The sequence below is a fragment of the Hordeum vulgare genome, chromosome 2H (genome assembly GCF_904849725.1).
Source record: "Hordeum vulgare subsp. vulgare chromosome 2H, MorexV3_pseudomolecules_assembly, whole genome shotgun sequence".
Lineage (NCBI taxonomy): Eukaryota > Viridiplantae > Streptophyta > Magnoliopsida > Poales > Poaceae > Hordeum > Hordeum vulgare.
Genome location: NC_058519.1, coordinates 391,722,769 through 391,743,834, shown reverse-complemented (window position 1 = coordinate 391,743,834; position 21,066 = coordinate 391,722,769).

Here is a 21,066-nt window from a genome sequence, read left to right as displayed (position 1 = left end):
GGACGCAGTGACGCTCTGGCCAACACATGTAAAGCGCGCAGTGTAACGTCTATAATTTTAAAACGTTAATATAATCATTAGATTGATTATTTGTTTGTTTGAATGATTGAAACTTGAGTGCAATTTGAAAGTTTTTAAAAACTTTTGAATGAGAGGGAATAAAATGACTTTTCCCTCTTTCCTGTGAATTCAAATTCATTCATTTAATATCAATGAGTCAAGATGACATGACTTCTTCAACTATAAAGAATTTGAATGAAGGTGGCATTTGAATTTTTTTTGATTTTTGTTTTGCAATTCTATTTTTCTCCACTCAGGAAATGCCGGGAATAAATTCTTGCCAAGCAAGAAAGAAAGGAGGAACATGACCCTCCAAAACCAAGGGCATTCATTGAAATATTTTGAGCCAAGAAAACCAAAATATAATTGAGAAAATATTTGTAAAAAGAAATAAAGCATTTAGTGATTTTCTGAAAAAACATTTTTTAAAAGTTTTTATTTTGCCGTGAAAAAATGTCCATCATTTAGATTTTATTTTTCTGATAATTTTTGTATATAAAAACTATTTATTCCGAATTTATTTGGTTTTCTTTTTAATCGTTTACTTTCTGGTTTTTGAAAATAGGAAAGATCTCTCTTTTAAATGGAAATAGAGTTGGCTCATTAAGACCTTTCCAAATCTAGCCCGACAAGAATCATCTCCTTCCTCACGTTGTCCTTCCTTCCGTTCACAAAACCTTCCATGGCAATGGTGACAAGAAATCCTACCTTTCCGATTTCCCTCTCCTTTCCATCCCGGCGCCTCCCGACCCCCCTATAAGAGAGCCCCGACTCCCCTCGACCCATTTTCCCCCTCACCTCGCTTCCTCCCTGCCCGTAGCCACCTCGCCACCACCTCCCTCTTCCTGCCACACCGAGCTTCACCAGGAGGACTCCAGCACCTTCCCCTACCGCTGTCGAGCTCCCCCCTCCAGCGCCCCACTCCCTGTCGCGCCCCTCCTCGCCACTACCCACCCCGTCGTTACCCCTGCAGGTTCCACCTCACCCTGCCATTTCCTCCCTGACAGAAGCCGACATGAGCACAGGACCCCCCCTCGCCCCCTACCTCACCCAGACGCCCCGCGCCCCTTCCCCACCGGCGCCAGGACCTCCTCCGCCGATCCCCATCACCGCCAGCGACCTCCCCCTCGCCAGAGCAACCCACCTCGCCGGAGAAGCCCCCCAGCCCCTGCCAGCCACGGTAAGATCCTCTCCCTCCTCTGTATTTTTTGTTTTTCACCCTTAGATCAAAGACCTACGGTGTAGATTAGAAGGGACTACCCCTTCGGTTCTTTAACAAGAACCGGCCATTTATTTTTATTAACCGAATAGTTTTTTCTTATTATTGTGGCCGTCCTTTAGATAGCCTAAAACGTGCACACCCAAGAACCAATCAGGATCCGCCATGTCACTTTTTCGTTTTATCCTTTTCAGTTTTTGTTTCCGAAACCGAACATGTTCCAATTTTGTTTCCCTTATATCTTTTAACCCACAAGTCCAATGAAGTTGATTATTTTTGCGTTAGATCACAATTTTCTTGTAGTTTCCGAAAACATATAATTTGTCTAAGTTTGGATTTATAAATTTTTAATTAAATCAGATTTGATTTAAATCATTTTTTGCTTATACCGGGAGTTTAAAAATATCATTTTAATTAATTCTTTTTGCTACTAATCCCTAGTGATATTATTTATCAGTGGCTAAAGTTTCAGATATTTTGGAGTATTTTAACTCATCATTTCATGTGAAACAGATTCTAATTTAGTTCTTTTAGGATTATGGCTATTTTCTTTTTCTATAATTGTTTTTAAATTATTTTCTTTTATATTTGAGAAAGTTTATATTTTGTTTTATGTTAGTTAACAGTAGGTTTTCAACAAAAACAAAATTTTAAATTTATTTGTTATCATGAAATCAATTCTAGTTCTCTAATAACTTACAGTTGATTTCCCTACTAGTTTACTCCCATTTGAAAATACTTTCAAATAGTTTTATGAAAAATAGTTTAATTTATCTTAGTTAAATTTATATTTTATTCTCTATTATTTTACTACTTTAGTGTTTTATTTTCAGTTAGAACAAAAACTATTTAGTGTTTGATGTAGTAGAAGACTCCCTAGTTTTCTTTGAAATTTCCTTTGAATTCTTATTCGATCTTTCTTATTGTTTTGGTTTCATCAAATTTTATTGTTGTTTGTTACTTGATTGCTAGAATGATTTCTAGTGTGAGTGCTTATGTGAATACTATGTTTGATTATATAGATTTCATAGGAGAGTGACGAATATTTCTATCATGTATTTCCCGAGAACGATAATTCTTCTTCATCAACCTCACCAAGCAAGTCACGTTGATCATATTATTACATATGTTTTATATGCATTGTAGTTATACCTTTCTTCACCCAATTGCATGCAAAGTAGGTACCTGGAATTTTGGATCTTGATGTAGTATCATGTGGTAGGCACCCACCCCCTTGTTACTTTGGTCGGGACGTTATTATGTTATGCTCCTAATAGACGGGGTTATGGTTGAGTGTTTACCATGAGTGTTGTGAGAACTTAATAATCAAGACCTGAAGATCCAAGACTTGCAAGACCTCAAAACGAAAAATAACTCTGGGTGAAGGACGGTTTAGATGGGATCCCTAGAGAAACCAGTGGACGACCCGGGATGCATGGGGAAGCGCCATGACATCTTGCTGAAAGCTTCACACATGCTCAAAGAGATGGACGGATATTTTCAAGACCCAAGGCTTACCTGCACAGCCACAAGTCACTATGGGCTCTGGCTTGGTTGGACAACACGGCGACTTTGGACAGGCGGTGCTACGAGATGTAGAAGAACGGTAGGACTGGATGGGCACCGACAGAGGATCACAGGAACCCGTTGAAAGACCATGTTTAGATCATCCGGTCTTCAAACACCCTGAAGTGCGAGGACATACACGGAGGTGATAAAATCTTGTGGGAACGTGTGCAAAACTCTGCAGAGTACTCAAACATAATCGATTAGCCGTGTCCACGGTCATGGACAACTTGAGCCGAAGGAACTGAAGTTATCAGGAATTCTCAACACAAATAATAATATTGATGTGGGTAATATTGATAACTTGGGTATGAGAACTGGTTGGCGGAACCATCTCAATAACAACCAACAACGTAGTAACATTTTGCATTTTTAGCCCCTCTCTTGTTGTAGGAGAAAACTTTGCTTTCCGCTAAAAACTTACAGCCCCACTTGCCATATATGCATATAGTATAGATGATATTTTTACCCCTCTCTATTGTGACTTGCCGGAATATTCAATATGCTGACCTACACGGCTGCAACGTCTTATGTTGCAGATATTTTCTTCGACGAGTAAGTGTACGATTCAGGGTTATGGTCTGCACTCAACTTTCCGTTGGTGTTTATTGGGACTCCACTCCCTTGAATGTTTCTGTTTTGATTTTAAGGTATATATCAGTTTTACGTTATTACATGTGATTGCACTTTGATATATACATTGATGTACTGTGTGTGCCATCATACTGATCCAGGGATGGCACAGATACACAGAGGCTTGACTCATTTTGAGTCGGGTTGCTACAGATATGGTATCAGAGCACATGTTGACTGTAGGAGGTGACCCTAGAAACTGGAAATCCCTTAGGAAAGGATCTCTCTAAAATTTTATTTCCAAGAACAACCTTTGCATATCATCTCTTATGATTTCATCAAATGTTCTCTTTCACCTCAAATAGTTAGACAATACACTTTCCCCTTTGACCGCATGAAGGATTAATTGAGTCCCACTTCAAAGTAAGGAGGATTTCACCATGCTTTTGAAGAATTGAAGCTGCACCAATTCAAGACTCCCAAGACCCGAAGAATTCGAAGACCCTGAAGTGTTCCAATATTTATATGGCATTTATAAGTCCAAACCACTCTTATATACCCACGTTAGATACGATGATTTGTGAGCCACATTTGTGTGTGTTTTCCGACAGCCACAAATAAAACCTATTCTCAAAAATATTGTTTGTATTGTCTGTATTTCCCTCTTTCCCTCTCTCTCTTACCCATCTCATCCCAAAAACCTTGGACCCAATAGATGACGTATGAAGCTAGACTTGTAATCTCTGGACCAATGACCCAGCTGGAAGCTGAAATATGGATTCAGAACATGGAGAACCACTTCGGGAGAAATTTGATTTCAAGGAAGTATGAAGTGGCACATGCTCTTCAGTACTTTACCCACAGTGCTGCTATCTGGTGGAAAATGCATCATGCCATACAAGGATTTAGTGGAGCAGAAACTTGGGACGAATTCACGAAGACTCTGTTAAGATCCTGTCTTATTCAGAAGTGCTATGTTAATCCAAAGAAGAAGACTTGTGCATGCAAGATCTGTGGAGAAATAGGAAACACCCAGGAGGAACACAAGGATGGATGCACTCATTGTGAAGAGAATCACCCAGTGGAGGAATGCCCAACTAGTCAGGTGACTTGTTTCTTGTGTGAAGGAACCACCCACTACCCAGCCCAGTGTTACATTTACCCCAAGGTGCAACAAGTTGTCAAGCAGCAGAAAGAAGCAATGGAGGAAATACTCACGAAGAAGATGTTAGAAGAACATGTGATTAAGGAAAATAGTGGAGACCCTGATGGACAGAGCCTAACCAGATTTTTCCCCAATGCGTGTTACTCATGTGGAGAGGAAGGAAATTTTTCACAGGAGTGCATGAAGAAAAGCCAAGAGTGTCTGGGAAACTTCCCGACGAAAAAAGTAGAGTTTGATCCACTTGAAATAGAACAACTGGCCAAAATGAAGGAGTCCGGAGAGAAGAGAAAATGCACCAGCCAGAGTCAAATCCTTGCATATAAGGACCTGAGTCATATCAGATGTTTCAAGTGTAAGGAGTTGGGCCACTACATCAATATGTGCCTAGGAAGGAAGCAGGAAACCCAAGGAGAAAAAGCAAACACTAAGAAGCCTCGAGACTTGTCCGAACTCATTTGCTTTCGTTGCAAGGAAGCAGGACATTATGCTAGTGATTGTCCACATGGGAAGAAAGCTAAAATGGAGTAGTTAAGTTTTGACAGTGGCAATAAGTGTAACCTGAAGCACTCTTGTTTTTCATGAGATTATGGAGTTGAATTTTTGTAACAGAAGCCTCTGAGATTGTAATAATTCATGAATCAATAAAATTGTTGTGTCATGATCTCCTATGTTGAAACTGTATGCGTTGTTTTCTCTACGAGCAATGATCTATGAACATTTATAAGGATATGAGAAAATATGGTCTATGCAGGCATGAGTATAATTAAATTTAAGTGTGGTAGTAATCGGTAAACCCACAGGATCCACTGAGTAGGAATGTACCATGCTTACCAAGGAGACACATACATTCCTCTGAGTACCTATTTTCTGACACCTGCAGATGACAACCCTCTACGAGTTATTCCTTAAGGGCCCAGAAACGATCATGACCGATATGCAGTCTACAAAGGCTACCCGTTCATGGAAAGTGGAGTGGAACTTTGGTACGTGGAAGTACACCTCCACCATGTGAAAGGAGTATGTCCAAAGATAATGGGGCAATACTTTTTCATTTCACGTGTACCACAAGGAACCTTCTTTGATGTTGTTCATGAAGCTTCCATGGAAGCCATACATCAGATTGGAGAAATACTTGAAGCAAGACTCCATCATACCCAGGAATACCTAAGTGAAGTGCATGCGAAGATGATCGAGATGAAGCTCATGGCCACCATGATAAAGCACAAGATGGATGATTTCAAGGAGCACATTGGAAAGTTCCAGTGGAACTAAAGTATCTCCAAGGGAGACAAATGATTAAAGTTGGCAGAAATGCTTGACCATACCAAACAATGTGGATGGAAGCATTTGTAATAAAGTACTTTTGAATTTGGAGTTTTGAGAAGAAATTAAGGATGTAATAAAGGATTGATTATGAAATGAATATGATTTTTGGATGAACCAATACCTTTTAATGGAAAACACACCAATGGAAAAGGAAAGTATCCCACGGAGTGGAGTGTGTACCAAAAATAAGTGTGAGGATTTTTATTATATGATGGTTACCCCAAGAGTATGATGGAATGAAACACTATAGGATTTAAAGGCGGAATAATTTTAAGTATGAGTTAAAGTGGGCCTACAACCCACAGACCCCGGGACTAATAAGGATCAAGTACTACCTTTATGAAGAAAGAAACTTGGAAGAAGCTATGATGGATCAGCAAACGTTTTCTTAGGAGCATACGAAAAACTGAGAGTTGTGAAGATACGATAGATGTTTTTTTTAGCTTGCAGAACCAATGGAATTTCCGAACTTTGTTCATGGACAAGAGAAAGTCTGCAATGCTTGTGAGGATGCCCAAGTGTTAGAATACGAGATTCACTAAGCCTTATACAAGGTAATGATTTTAGTGCGAAATGGTTGGCCACCATGACGACTTACTCTTATTGTTCTCTTGCTATTCGAAATGGTAATTCTGAGAGACTTACCCATAGAGAGGGACGACGTTCTTTGAAGCTTTTGTTTAAGCCTTAGAATGGTATGATGAAAACCCCATGAACATGGCATTTGTTGTCACGTGTAAGAAATTTTACGGTGAGGATGAAACCAAGACCCCTCTCTCTACAGGAAAACAAAAAATGGTAGACCACCATCACAATCATCGTTACGTTATTTAGAATAGATCGTGAGACTGTTAGTTAAGGAGACTCAGTGGTGGAAGAAACTTATATCAACAGAAGAACCCTCGATTTTGATGGAAACGTTATGAATGTAATGAAAGATGCATCACCAAAGGAGTTAGTATGAAGAATGTGACGAGTCAGATGCCAAGACCCCAGAGGATTTCTAAAATTTTGAGGGACCAGTAACTCTCATTTTAAGTGTGGTAGCATCCCACTTTGCAGGAGATTGGATTTGTTTGAGGACCTCCAAAACCCTAAACTTTCTTTCTAGCCTCTTCGAATCTCGAGGACGAGATTCACTTTAAGTGTGGTAGGTTTGTAACACCCCAAATTTTGGAATGCTAATATAATTATTAGATTGATTGTTTGTTTGTTTGAGTGATTGAAACTTGAGTGAAATTTGAAACTTTTTAAAAACTTTTGAATGAGAGGGAATAAAATGACTTTCCCCTTTTTCCTGTGAATTCAAATTCATCCATTTTAAATCAATGAGAGAAGATGACATGACTTCTTCAACTATAAAGAATTTGAATGAAGGTGGCATTTGAATTTTTTTCGATTTTTGTTTTGCAATTCTATTTTTCTCCACTCAGGAAATGCCGGGAATAAATTCTTGCCAAGCAAGTAAGAGAGGAGGAACATGACCCTCCAAAACCAGGGGCATTCATTGAAATATTTTGAGCCAAGAAAACCAAAATTTAATTGAGAAAATATTTGCAAAAAGAAATAAAGCATTTAAGGATTTTCTGATAAACATTTTTTTAAGTTTTTATTTTGGCCGTTGAAAAATGTCCATCATTTAGATTTTATATTTCTGATAATTTTAGTATATAAAAACTATTTATTCTGAATTTATTTATTTTAACTTTTTAATCGTTTAGGGAATTTATTTATAAAAACTTTTTAAAAAGCATTTAGGGAATTTATTTATAAAAACTTTCCGGATTTTGAAAATAGGAAAGATATCTCTTTTAAATGGAAATAGAGCTGGCCCATTAAGACCTTTCCAAATCTGGCCCGACAAGAATCATCTCCTTCCTCACGTTCTCCTTCCTCCCGTTCACGGAACCTTCCATGGCAATGGTGACAAGAAATCCTACCTTCCCGATCTCCCTCTCCTTTCCATCCAGGCGCCTTCCGACCCCCCTATAAGAGAGCCCCGACTCCCCTCGACCCATTTTCCCCCTCACCCCGCCTCCTCCCAGCCCGTAGCCACCTCGCCACCACCTCCCTCTTCCCGCCACACCGAGCTTCACCAGGAGGACTCCAGCACCTTCCCCTACCCCTGCCGAGCTCCCGCCTCCAGCGCCCCACTCCCTGCCGCGCCCCTCCTCGCCACTCCCCACCCCGTCGTTGCCCCTGCAGGTTCCACCTCACCGCGCCGTTTCCTCCCTGACAGGAGCCCAGGACCCCCCCTCGCCCCCTACCTCACCCAGAAGCCCCGCGCCCCTTCCCCACCAGCGCCAGGACCTCCTCCGCCGTCCCCCATCCCCGTCGGCGACCTCCCTCCCCCCCCCCCACCAGCCACGTTAAGATCCTCTCCCTCCTCTGTTTTTTTTTGTTTTTCACCCTTAGATCAAAGACCTACGGTGTAGATTAGAAGGGAATACCCCTTCGGTTCTTTAACAACAACCAGCCATTTATTTTTATTAACCGGATAGTTTTTTCTTATTATTGCGTCCGTCCTCTAGATAGCCTAAAACGTGCACACCCGAGAACCAATCAGGATCCGCCACGTCACTTTTTCGTTTTTATCTTTTTCAGTTTTTGTTTCCGAAACAGAACCAATTCCAATTTTGTTTCCCTTTTATCTTTTAATCCACAAGTCCAATGAAGTTGATTATTTTTGCGTTAGATCACAATTTTCTTTTAGTTTTCGAAAACATATAATTTGTCTATGTTTGGATTTATAAAATTTGAATTAGATTAGATTTGATTTAAATCTTATTTTGCTTATACCGGGAGTTTAAAACAACTTTTTAATTAATTCTTTTTGCTACAGATACCTAGTTAAATTATTTATCAGTGGGTAAAGTTCCAGAATTGGTGGAGTATTTTAACTCATCATTTCATGTGAAACAGATTCTGTTTTAGTTCTTTTAGGATTATGGCTATTTTCTTTTTCTATAATTGTTTTTAAATTATTTTCTTTTATATTTCAGAAGGTTTATATTTTGTTTTCTGTTAGTTAACAGTAGGTTTTGAACAAAAATAAATTTTTATTTTTATTTGTTATCATGAAATCAATTCTAGTTCTCTAATAACTTACAATTCATTTCCCTACTAGTTTACTCCCATTTGAAAATACTTTCAAATAGTTTTATAAAAAATAATTGAATTTATCTTAGTTAAATTTATATTTCATTCTCTTTTATTTTACTATTTTAGTGTTTCATTTTTAGTTAAAACAAAAACTATTTAGTGTTTGATGTAGTAGAAGACTCCCTAGTTTTCTTTGAAATTTCCTTTGAATTCTTATTCGATCTTTCTTATTGTTTTGATTTCATCAACTTTTATTGTTGTTTGTTATTTGATTGCTAGAATGATTGCTAGTGTGAGTGCTTATGAGAATACTATGTTTGATTATATAGATTTCATCGGAGAATGACGAATAGTTCTATCACGCATTTCCCGAGAACGATAATTCTTCTTCATCAACCTCACCAGGCAAGTCACATTGATCATATTATTACCTATGTTTTATATGAATTGTAGTTCTACCTTTCTCCACCAATTGCATGCAAAGTAGGTACCTGGAAATTTTGGATCTTGATGTAGTATCATGTGGTAGGCACCCACCCCCTTGTTACTTTGGCCGGGACGTTATTATGCTATGCTCCTAGTAGACGGGGTTATGGTTGAGTGTTTACCATGAGTATTGTGATAACTTAATAATCATGACCTGAAGACTCCAAGACTTGCAAGACCTCAGAACAAAATATACCTCTGGGTGAAGGACAGTTTAGATGGGCTCCGTGGAGAAACCAGTGGATGACCCGAGATGCATGGGGAAGCGCCATGACATCTTGCGGAAAGCTTCACCCAGGCTCAAAGAGATGGATGGATATTTTCAAGACCCAAGGTTTACCTGCACAACCACAAGTCATTATGGGCTCTGGCTTGGTTGGACAATGCGGCGACTATGGACAGGCGGTGCTACGAGATGTAGAAGAACGGTAGGATTGGATGAGCACCGACAGAGGATCAGAGGAACCCGTTGAAAGACCATGTTTTGATCATCCGGTCTTCAAACACCCTGAAGTGCGAGGACATACACGGAGACGATCAAATCTTGTGGGGAATGTGTGCAAAACTCTGCAGAGTACTCAAACCTAATCGATTAGCCGTGTCCACGGTCATGGACAACTTGAGCCGAAGGAACTGAAGTTATCAAGAATTCTCAACACAAATAATAATATTGATGTGGGTAATATTGATAACTTGGGTATGAGAACTGGTTGGCGGAACCATCTCAATAACAACCAACAACGTAGTAACATTTTGCATTTTTAGCCCTCTCTTGTTGTAGGAGAAAACTTTGCTTTCCGCTAAAAACTTACAGCCCCACCTGCCATATATGCATATAGTGTAGATGATATTTTTACCCCTCTCTTTTGTAACTTGCCGGCATATTCGATATGCTGACCTACACGGCTGCAATGTCTTATGTTGCACATATTTTCTTCGACGAGTAAGTGTACGATTCAGGGTTACGGTCTGCACTCAACTTGTCGTTGGTGTTTATTGGGACTCCACTCCCTTGACTGTTTCCGCTGAGATTTTAAGGTATATATCAGTTTTACGTTATTACATGTGATTGCACTTTGATATATATATTGATGTACTATGTGTGCCAGCATACTGATCCAGGGATGGCACAAATACACAGAGGCTTGACTCATTTTGAGTCGGGTCACTACATGAGGTGCTCGGCGAAATGTCGCGGCTTGCCACGGCGCTTTAATGCTAGTGAGACTGCACATATGTATACTAGCGGGCTTGAGATGGCCGAGAGACATGCTGGTTTGGTCACTGGGGATAGTCCACAATGCAAAGTTAGAACTGTGCCAATTTTGTCTATACACCGAGGGTGTTCGAGAGAATGCTAATAGCATCTAGGTAACTTTGCTGGTGACCATAAATTCCACATACAAGTCTCTTTAGGAGCACAATAGGATGGGAATGTTAGATTTCCCAAAAAAAAACTTGCTAGTGCATTTTTTTGAGAAAAAACATTTCTGGACAGCAACTTCAGGAGATTAAAGCATGGGCGTAAAATATCCAAATGAGGTTGATCTCCTGGACTTAGGGGTTTGGTAGGGTCTACAACAAGCAGTAAAAATCTCAAAGGGATTGGAGTAAAAGAGAATGGGGTTGTAGTTCAAAACACCAAACTCGACCAGAATAGAAAATAGGATGGTATGCCCAAATTTTCCAAAACACTTGGTTGGGTTTTTCCATAAAAGTGATCCAAGGACATCACAAGACATCTACAAAAAAAATTGTCCAATTTTTGAATGAGTATATGAAATGGTTTTTGTGCACATGAGGTCCTAAAAGGAATTATGAAACCCATTTTTAAAGAAGGAAAACTTGGGAAAACAAATTATAAAAATGTTTCCAGTGAATTTGTCAAATGAAAGGAAAGGTTTTGATGCAAGCACTCAAGTCCCACAATATTTTTCCACAAACTTATACTTGGAAGGAAAATTGAAATAACAGAGGTTAGGACAGGTTTTGAAATCAACAGAAAATCTAGAAATTTTAAAATAAACAATCGTGGATAAATTTTGATTACTAGAAACTTGTTTAAATTTTTGGGGTGTTACAAATAAGACTGATGGAATGCATACTTACGTCACATTTTAAAAGATTAGAGATGTCTAGAAAGATTAGAAGATCTAGGTAAGATCCTGGGAAAACCTGTGGGTTATGGGCCCACTAAAAGAGAACACTCTTGAATTGATTGCTTACAAAAGAGAGATTGCACGGGTACAAATGAAAACTTGATGAGGTGAGAACCTCGAAATAATTGGAATGAATTGAACGCAAACTTGATTCTTCGGAGATATCTTCAGCACTACGGATAGAATATAGAGAGGCTTGAATAAGAATTTATAACTTGGAGAAGCATTTAACGAATGAAAGCGATATGATGAACACCGAAAACTTGAACTGAATCCACCGGAGAAGAAAACAAGAGCGGAGAAATGATTAACTCGAAACTCTTGAGAATCTTCACAATGAATCATTGGATACAATATGGTAGAAAATATAGCAGAAGCATCAATGAAAGGAAAGACACTTGGATGATAATTTAATCATTAAAGAAAAGGGCGGGAGGGTCGTGAAAACAAAGACAACTTCAAACGGATGAGACTAACTCCGGAAAGTAATATGAGGATTGATCTTGCAAATATTTGAGAAGACTGAATTGACTTGAAGAAAAGTACACCGATCGGAAAAGAATTGACATAATAACTCCGGTTGATCAAAAGGATTAGCAGTCTCATAGAAATATGATAACACCGCTTAGGAAATACATGAAATCACCACTTGACATCGAAGCAACTCAAATTACCATATTCCAACAAAACAAATGATGAGGCTTGCCAATTAAGACGGAAACAAATATATGACACATATTTCGCTCGATATTTTCGTGGTAAGATTCGTACGGGATCGATCGTACATTGGATTGTCATATTGAAATGACGCTCGAATATGCTCCCTAGGTGTAGAGAACTACAAGGCTTGATGAAGCATATCTGACGACAAATATCAAGGATGTCCTTTGTAAGAAAGACTGTGAACAAACAAACCACTAGATGTCGAACCCCAACCTCACATCATGCATCTGTTGGAAGATAATCCTAGCTAACTCCTTGAATTCCCTCCTAAGAAATACCGAAATCTTTCTGGTTATGCAATTTGGTTCAACAGATACACAGAGTAATTACTCAATAATCACTCAACTCCAATTAATAATACTACCCATCCACTGTATCACATATGTCAACACATAACCAGAGGTCTTGGAAACTCATCTACCTCAGACCCTCGTAATCACAACGATACCAGTAATGGTAGTACATCTAGACGCTCTCCCCAGTATTGGGTGATGCCAAACTCCTCTCGCCACAAAGAGTATTGAAGAAATTTCGAACATCCTCCATCCTGAGATACTAAGAAAACTGGATGATAACGATTTGACAAGAATCCCCTAGAGATCAACTCCCCGGGACACTTCTACCCCAAATTGACAAAAGGCACCAAGAACAAAACCCCGGTCACAACGACATCATATAGTTTCCCAAATACGTGCGTGATACTAACAAAATTTGAGTGAGAAGAGGGGTATAATTAATATTCTTATATTAGAATTCCTCACCGGAGCATAGAAGAGGAGTTAAAAAGAAGCCCACTCTCCGATATATAACTAGACACAAAGTAGATTTTTTCACTACACTCGACTCGGTCAAGTTCAATCAATCAAGGGCGCTCCTAGGTCGGTAGTGCTCCTATACCAACTTGTAAAACCCAAGATACGATCCTAGCCTTATTTTGCCTCGAGGGCCTTGACAGGGATAGAAGAGCATCTCGTCATTTTGCAAGAATGGATATCGTTAAAAGTACATATACCGAAGATATGAGTATGTTGAATTGGCTTACACGTGCCACAAGTTACAACATGAACATTTCAATACAACAGTACATCCAATCATCATGTAGAAGAGAAGGTTCCGACTACGGACAAAATCAAACGATAAAAGAATGACGTCCATACTTGCTATCGTAGGTTGCCGGCCTTGAAACCATCGTAGATCAAAGAAGAAGAAGAAGAAGAAACTCCAAATAGAACAATCATCACGCTCACGTGAAAGTATCGCTTTACCTGTACCTGCAATTGATGTTGTAGTAATTTGTGAGCCACGGGGACTCAACAATCTCATTTCCAAATGTATCAAGACCAGCAAAGCTTAATGGGTGAGGTATGGTTAAGTGCTGAGGCTGTAGCAAGAAACTAAGCATTTATTTTAGTGGTTAACTTACGAGTACAAGAATAAGAGGGGGTATGATCTACGCATAACGGATGTGAACTAATAATGATCAAGAGTGATCCTGAACACCTACTTACGAGTCATACATAACCCCACCGTGTCCTTTCTCGGATTCATAACTCACGAGAAGAGACAGTCATGGTTAAGCACACAGTTGGCATATTTTAATTGAGTTTACTTCAAGTTTGCTATGACCGGGTGTTAAACAAAGTTTCCAAGTAGCCACATTACCGCGGGCATGGCTCTCAGAAAGATTTAACCCTGCAGGGGTGCTCCAACTAGTCCATCACAAACTACCACAAGCTGCATGGAATAACATCAACAAAGGAAGACCCGTAGTCTCCTCGGAAATTCCGATGGAAAACCTCAACCTGGAGATAGCCCAAAGTATCCTTGAAATCCCGTGCACAAGATGTTCAAGAAAGGTAAAACAAATCCAACAAGGCCGCCCGACGTGCCGATGATCCCGATAGGAGCCGCATATCCCGTACTCAGGGCACAACCAGATGAGCACAGCGTATAGTGGCCTCATAGAAATCTCCCGAGTTGACCCAGGTTGGCCCCGCACACGACTCTAGTTTGGACCAACACTCATGAGGAGCACTGGCCCGGGGGTTGATTAATTATCCACAGGGTCCGGAAAGTCCCTATGCAATTATATTAGTTATTAGGCAAATGTAGTACCAATGTTGGGCCTTGCTAGAAGAGTTGTATAACAAAACGAAAATCAAGGGGGTCCCCATAACAACATCAAGCATGTTAGTAGCGCTAAATATGGAACATAACACCGGTACACAAGTAACTAGGGCAGCAAAGGTGGAGCAAAATACCGAGCTAGAAGGCCAAGCCTTCCACCTCTTACCAAGTATATAGGTGTATTAAATTAAATAGTAGTAATATGATGATATATCAAGGAACCCATGTTTGCACATGGAAACAACTGCACCTGCAGCTAGCAACACTATAAGAAGGGTTGAGCAAGCGGTAACATTGCCAAACAAAGGTTTGCTGGCTTGTGTAGGGGGTTAGAGGATTTTCATGGCAATGTTGGGAGGCTGACATTTAAGTGGTAGGTAACGAGACATTACGATAGAAATGAGACAACTAGCATAGCAATGACAGTAGTGGTATCTAGGAAAATGGTCATCTTGCGTGAGATCCTACTTGGAAGAAGAACGAACCCATGAAGAAGATGAACCAACGTAGCAAACAAATCCTCACACTCCGAAGCGATTCGGAACCCTATCGAGAAGAAACAATCCAGAAACAAACAATCAACACATGATAAACACACCAACATATGCATGACAAGATGCACAACCCGATGATGCATGTCTGGTTTAATTATGCAAGGTATGACAATTACAACAATCAAATACTATACATTAAGTGAACCTTAATATGCAACAAGTTGCATATTGACAAAACTCCATATTTGAATCATTTAGTTCACTTTGGTTTATTTACTTGGAAAATTTAAATGTTTTTAACATGACAAGAGGTGAAGCATAAATAAACTATCCATCTAGACATTTTAAATGAGGTCGAAAACAACTGATAGTATTTCCGAAATTACCATACAAGTTAATTTTGAAATTGATCCAGATCTGAATAAATCATATTTTATATTTAATAAAATGGAAATAAAGTGCACCATTTAATCTACACATTTTTTTAGTCAAGTTATGTATGTGGACCATTTTAATCGGAGTTACGGATAATTATTTATGAATTAAACCGTTTTATCATGGAATTTAGGCAAGTTTTAATGGGACATCATTTTAATTCACTTTAACATGCACAAGGATGGCATGGTTAATTAGTATGCAGTTTTAATAAAATTAAGAACATATAATATGATATGGGCATTTTTCTGATGGCGGAAAGAAATGAGTGCTACAGCAATGAAAACGAAAACGATGCCACACCAATGTTCCGGGTCCGGTAACTTGTTGAGATACCGGTGCAAAGAAAGTGTGGTCATGTACGTCTCATGCGAGCATGGTGCAGAGATCCTGGTTATCGGGTTCCCACATGTCGGTGGCACGGAAAAGAGGTACGTGCAAGCAACAATCGCACACGATGCAACACAAGCATCTTATACAACAATGCATTCGTCCATGGACGGTCGACTCAATATTATACCTTCAAAGAATACATTTCGGGGAGAATCGAGTTCGTAGAGGAAGCCTTCACCTGGAGGAAACAGAGACATGAGGAGGAGGCAAGGCGAGGCACGATTGCGGGCCTCGGAGAAGAGGACCGTGGGGCGCATGGTTTGAAGATGCAGGTGAGGTCGAGCCCGGCAAAGATGTGAGCAGGGGCGTGACGGGCAGCTGTGGGGCGTGGTTGGGCATGCTAGAGGGATGGCTTGGCAGCGGCGAGGAGTTGTCTTGGTGCGGCGCGCGAGCAGGAGGTTGGGGTGAGGCGCCCGATGGCAAGACAGGAGGTGGAGCTGCTCTCACCTGCTAGCGGGGTTGGCAGGGAGGTGGCATGTGGCTGAAGAAAGCATGAGGCGGAGTGCTCCTGGAGATTGGCGGTGCGAGGGAACAAGGGGATCCACAAAGAGAGGGGACTGCATGTGCGTCGGAGTTTGGGGTGGAAGGCGGCATAGTCGGGAGGAGGGATATGAGATCGAGGAGAGGTGTAGATCGGCACTGGCTAGGGTTAGATAGGGGATGTGGCTGGGCCTTGGTATGACCTCAAGCTGTTCCTGGGCTGCTCCTCTCTCTTCCTCATTGAATTATAAAAAGAGAAGGGAAAAAGCAGAATGCTGAATGAAGAAAAGAAGGAGAGGGTTAGAAAAGTATGTGAGCATAGGGGGTTATTTCCCTAAACTCAAAAAATCATGCTTGATCCAAAATTGCAAAGAGAGAAGTTGAAGGGGTTTGGAAAACAAACTCATTTGAATTTATTTCAAATTGTTTGAACTAGAAGTTGGATTTAGGATGTCTCACAATTGTTGAAAAAAAGTGGGTGGCTACGCTATCATAGATCAAAGCTGCACAACTAGAATTGGACAAAAGGAAGGAGGATCAAGGATTTAAATATTTAGAAACGGGAGGATTTTAAATGGCAAGTGGGTTGTGGTTATATTCAAATTAATGGTATATTTTATGATAGCTCCCTAAATATTGAGAGGGTATGTTATAAAGAGAAATGACCATGTGAATTCCCTCAATTCAAATAGATCAAGATATCTATGGAATTTAATTATTTGAGTTGCAAAACTAATGACATGGTAGAATGATGAAATGATGTGATGCAAAACTGAAATAGAGCAAGCAATATAATAAACATGGAAAGAAGCGATCTCGGACTGTTACAACAGGCTATCATTTCATTGGGGACCATATATGAGGACACATGATCCGAGACTGCTGTTCCGCATTTCGATTACTCATTCTGTGGGCATATCCATAGGTCGTGTGATGCTATAACATGGTCGCTGAATTCAAGTTGTTGAGCTTGTTGTGAGATCCTTACCAAAACATAATAGACCCTTGTGTGTATGTTCCCGGTGATTGATATTGAATAAGACTGTGTTGGGTGTCCGCACCATGTTGTTCAGACAACAATTATGGCACGTGTGTTTTCCATCTTGCCCTTCTTTATTGTTCTCTTTTCTCGACTCCTTTGCCGAAACTGCTTGGCCATATATATCTTTAATTCTTTGTGGGACCATAGGTGCTGTCAGATGCAATACTTCGGCAAGCATACCTTATCCTTATTCATGACTCGTCTTATATGATTTATACTAGGTTAACATGTACTTGTATAGAGATCATTGTTATCGTCAACCATACAAAACAGTGACAAAAGTCAATGATATCACATTGTCGAGCATGAGGAATCTAGCCTTGATATCTACTACCAATATTGGTGTCCTAATGTGCCTTACTTCATAGCTTGTTAGTCCTTGCATCATACTGAGATGTATAACTGGCTTTCATAACTCATGTGGTTGTCGGATTCTCATCGTGTTTGTGTGATCATACGACTGACTTGCATCACCTAGCTAGCATGCTCACAATATATGTAACTATGTGTAGCTGAACATTTGATTCCTGAGGCAGACTTGTGTCCTGACTAGCTCATCTTTGTGACCAAACTGTTGGGGGTTGACTCTGCCAACTCACTTTGTAATTACTTGTACCAATGTCGATGACTGTTTGGAGTGTCGTACTGCTGATGGTTGGATAGCTCGTGTTGGAAGTTGTCGAGAGTATCGTGCTGAGGAAGGCCGGATAGCTTATGCTCGAAGCTTTTGCCGGGATAGTGTGTTGAAGGAGACTGGGTATCATACCTAAGAAGCTTCTCCTCCTGGTTGCCTACTAGGGAAGATTTGGTGCCTTATGCCAGAAGCTTTTTGTGGTGGATTACCAAAGAAGACAGCGTATCTTACGCTAGAATTCATCCACGTATTGTACTAAGGAAGATTTGATGAGCTTTACATCATAAGTTTCTCTCCTAGCATGTAGAGGAAGACTATGTTCCTTACCCCATAAGCTTCTCATTGTGATATGCTGACCGAATGCCATATATCCAACCTTCAGACTCCTTCTATTGGTTTCTTATAGGAAAATAATTTGTTTGATTACCCTTTTTGCTGGGTTCTGGATCCATGTCACATTACGGCTTTCCTCCGAGTATAATATGCTTCAAATTTTACTCGAGGAGAACCAAACTTCGTATATGATCCATAGCTTTGACTGGAATTATATTGTTGGTCTTGCTCTCAACTTGTCTTTCGGCTGAGTTAATTATTACATCTATGAATATTGCACCACTAATGTAAACTTGTTGCTGATAATCAATCTAGAATATCATTTGATTCAAACCACATATTCTCAATACAATGCAGTCGGCTGAGAATTCCATAATGTTTAGCTAAGCTTCCAAAAAATTGAAATCCTCATAGATTCTTCGAGTCTTGTGTCGGTTGATGAGCACCTGTCATAAGGGAAATAAAGTGGCACCAAAGTTCCAAACAAATAAGGAAAAGAAATTCCTCAAACAAAAGCACACGAGGCATCAAGATTACATAAAGTCAACATCACATTTTATTGCTATACACAACAATATGCATGTCTACTTAAGCACACAAATCTCACAAGAACTCCTGTACTACAACCTAGTATGTTGTGGCGGTCTGCACGTAGGTGAATCCACGTGTGGGGGAGTTGGTGTAAACAGAGCTATACCAAGATCTGACCTAACACGGATTGCGCTACTGATGGACTCGGTGGTGAGGACGAACTTGGTGATCATGTTTTGGGACACAAATGTCATCTCCACATCATCATCAAGTGAATGGAAGGGAGTCATACTCACCGAGGGAAAGGGAAATCAGGTAGGATAGCAATGGAAAGTAGGGTTTGAAGGCATTGCCCTTTCGTGGTAAGACGAGTAAGGGTTGCCAACTCAGGGAGTCGAATGGCATGATTCGGGGGAGAAACATGTATGTCACCGAAGCGATAGGTGTGGCTGAAGAAAATATATTCGCACGGTACCCGTGCATCAATCGTGCAAGTGATCGATGAGGGAGTCCGGGATTAAGGGGTCCTGATGTCTACACACACTTCTATTCTTTTAGACTATGTTGGGCCTCCAAGGGCTGAGGTTTGTAGGATAGCAGCAATTTCCCTCAAGTGGACGACCTAAGGTTTATCGAACTCAGGGAAGTAGAGGTTGAAGATGGTCTCTCTCAAGCAACCCTGCACTTAAGATACAAGAAGTCTCTTGTGTCCCCAACACACCTAATACAATTGTCAGTTGCATAGGTGCACTAGTTCGGCGAAGAGATGTTAAAAGGCAAGTGATATGGATGGTAAAAACAAGGTATTGTAAATCTGAAATAAAAATAGCAGCAAGCAAACATGAAACAAAATTGAAAGTCAACGGTGTTCAATGGTGGAAAACAAGGCCTAGGCTTCGTACTTTCACTAGTGGAAACTCCCAACAACATTAACATAGTCTAATCACATGATATTTCCACGAAAACATGCAATGGTGACGTACTCGGAGGTCATTCCTTTGTGTTCAAGGGAGGACGAGAATTATGTAGGGCTACAAAAGCACACCTCAGAGTTCATAGTTCTCATCTATGGGTTTCTCAATGTCACCGCAACCATCCAAAGAGAGTACCACAATCACAACAACGTATCTCAAGGATAGTCGAAGACAAGCACCAAGAGACTCTTAATCTTCAATCAATTCACAAAAGAGGAAATCACTCATGAAAATATTCTTCTAATCCATGTCCAATAGACCCTTGTCACCATGGTCTCGGGGATTATACTAGATAAGATCAAGTGAGTACATCAATCCAATACATAGAAGAAGGGGAAACATCATGGGATCACCCTAGGTTAACATAGCCTATGATCACAATCAAAATCACATCATGGGAGAGAGAATTAACCACATGCCTACTGTAGATGACCTCAGCCCCGAGGAGGAACTACTCCCGCTTCATGAAGGGAGGAAGCAACGTCGATGGAGATGAATCCGGGGGCACTTCCCTGTCCCGACAGGGTGCCGGCACAGGAATTATGGTCCCCCGAAACTTGTTGGCGATGGTGGCAGAGATCGGAATTGCTTGTGGAGAAAAGGGTTACGAAATAAGGGTTTCCTTCACAGGGGTAAAAATAGGAGCCAAGGTAGGGCACCAGAGGGGGTGGGCCCCACCCAAGCGGCCTCCTCAAGCGACCAGGGGGCAGGCCTTGCCACGAGGGCGCCTGGAGGCCTGGTGGCCCCCCTGTGGCCCTCCTTCGACCGTCTAGAGTCTTCTGGAACGCTAATTTTTTATATACGTTTGTGGATTTTTTTGGGCACTATAAATATGATTATAAACCTGCAATTCACAGACATGAGCACACAGAAACTGGCACTAGGTGCAATGAGTTAGTAAGTTAGTCCAAATATGTTGAAGAAGGTATGAAAGTGTACGAAACGCATACCAATATCACCCAAAACTTGCATGGAGCAAGCAGAAATTATAGATACGTTTGGGACGTATCAACATCCCCAAGATTAATTCATGCTCGTCCTCGAGTAGGTAAATGATAACAAGAATAATTTCTATGGTGACATGCTAACACACATATAAGAACTTCAAAGTAAAGCAAGCAAGATATGCAATTCAAGTCAAGACAATAACAAGCAAGAGTCTATATCTAGTATTGAAACAAGCAAAGTAAGAACATAAAGGTGCAAGAGCTCTCGCTGTCCGTGACTCGAATGTCTCCAAATGG